This window comes from Bubalus bubalis, chromosome 7, assembly GCF_019923935.1.
Source record: "Bubalus bubalis isolate 160015118507 breed Murrah chromosome 7, NDDB_SH_1, whole genome shotgun sequence".
Taxonomy (NCBI): domain Eukaryota; kingdom Metazoa; phylum Chordata; class Mammalia; order Artiodactyla; family Bovidae; genus Bubalus; species Bubalus bubalis.
Genome location: NC_059163.1, coordinates 103,173,689 through 103,175,684, shown reverse-complemented (window position 1 = coordinate 103,175,684; position 1,996 = coordinate 103,173,689). Strand labels below are relative to the sequence as shown.

Here is a 1,996-nt window from a genome sequence, read left to right as displayed (position 1 = left end):
CATCTCCAGAAGTCTGTATATTGAGTTCAGGAGTGGATTCAAGGTTTTTTTTGGGTCTTTCTCAAGGGCTCTCCTTCTCTTTAGTATTTCTCACTATTCCCATTTTCCTTCTACTTACATGGAATTGTCATTCTTAAATTTAAATTAATTAACTGGTTAATTTATTTGGCTGCACCGGGTTTTAGACGCACATGTGCAGAATCTTCGATCTTCATTTCCACATGCTGCGCCTTTAGCTGTGGCATGCAAACTCTAGCTGAAGCTTGCAGGATCTAGTTCCCCATCCAGGGATGGAACCTAGGCCCCCTGTATTGGGATTGCAGAGTCTTAGCCACTTGACCACCAAGGAAGTACCTGACATTTTTAAATTTAACACCTCATTTTCATCACTTGCTTATGTCAGTTCCTTGAAATGTTATTGTCCATAAATTTTGACATATATTTTTATAATAGAAGCAGATGCTAAAAGATGTAGACACAACACAATTTAATCCAATGGGTATTTAAAAAGTACAAAGTAAGAATTCAGTTGCCAACTTACTGGATATTATACACTATTAAATGTCTATTTTATTTCCATGTTCTGAAACTGACTTCTCACCCAAGAAAAGGGATTCATATCTAAGCATTTATGTCTTTCTTTGATGGAAACAGAAGACAAGTTTCCTCTTTAACAAAACTATCCCAGGGGTGGAAAAAAAAAATGCTTTCCAAATTAGAGTACAAGTCTTCCTTAAATGTCAGTGTGTGGTAAATAAGATATGGTAGCAGTCTTTTACATTTCATAAAAGCTAGTTAAGATGGTGTATTTTGCCATTTTGCAGATGGTCCATCGAGTTAGTTCTGTTATCAGTGTTATTTTCATCTTCTGAATCATCTTCATCATCACCGGCGAAGACCTCATCGGGAGCCACCGTCACCCAGTCCTGGGCTTCCTGCTGTACCTGAGAGCAGGAGAGCTCAGTCACTAGCTCCCTCATCTGAGCCACACCCGGTAACAAGGTCTGGAAAGCGTCGGTGACGCCCCCGGCGCCGCACAAGGCACCCGTGGCTGCCGTCGCTGCATTTCCAGTCTCAGGTGCTCACTCTGTAACAGCTCCATAGCGACCGCTGAGCTTCAGGAGCATGCCACAGTCAATAAGTTATTTTTAAGTTCAGAGAATAGCATGTCTCTCTTACTGCCTTCTTCCCCAAAATTAAAGGAAATATCACCTGCTGTAATAATCAAATGTCTTGAGTATGACTTTAGATGGCAATACAAATTCCAATCTTTGTAATCACTTCATCTGTATGAGTGTGAAATATACGTTTAATTAATGAAGGATATGATGCAATAGTAGAGAAAGGCCCATGAAACATATGAAAATAATAAAATGCTGAGATTTGGAGATGAAAGAGGTAATAACATCTACCAAACAGGTTTTAGTACTCTCACTTGGAGATAAATTTGTTTTGTAGTAAGATGGATAGGTATGAATATATTTGTTGTGTACTAAGAGCAACCTCTATACATCACTGGACACTGACTCATTTCCCTGTACTCATCCCCAGGCTGTCCTTAGAACCTCTGGGATGTGCCTGTCGATGCTGTGCAGTGATTAGTACAAGTGGCAGAGGTACTGGCAAGAGAGGGCTCAAGAGTCCAGCAGAATTATCATCCTGCTCACGCTCAGTCATGTCTGACTCTTTGCAACCCCATGGACTATAGCATACCAGGCTTCTCTGTCCATGAGATTTTCCAGGCAATAATACTAGAATGGATTGCCATTTCCTCCCACAGGGGAACTTTCCCACCCAGGGGTCAAACTCAAGTCTCCTGTGGCTCCTGCATTGGCAGGCAGGTTCTTTACCCCTGAGCCACCAGGAAAGCCCCAGCAGAATCATCAAGTGCCAGAGTTTATATCCAAGGGTTTCCACTGAGGCATACCCCTAAAACAAATAGCCTGTTTATTTTGACAATAGAAATAATTTTCAAATGGTTTGCTTCCTATATACA

General features: G+C 41.1%; 1 pseudogene; it reads right to left on the bottom strand.

The window, feature by feature from the left end:
• Positions 1-795: 795 nt before the first annotated feature.
• On the bottom strand, positions 796-1,102 carry LOC102407380 (annotated as a pseudogene).
• Between the last annotated feature and the right edge of the window lie 894 nt (positions 1,103-1,996).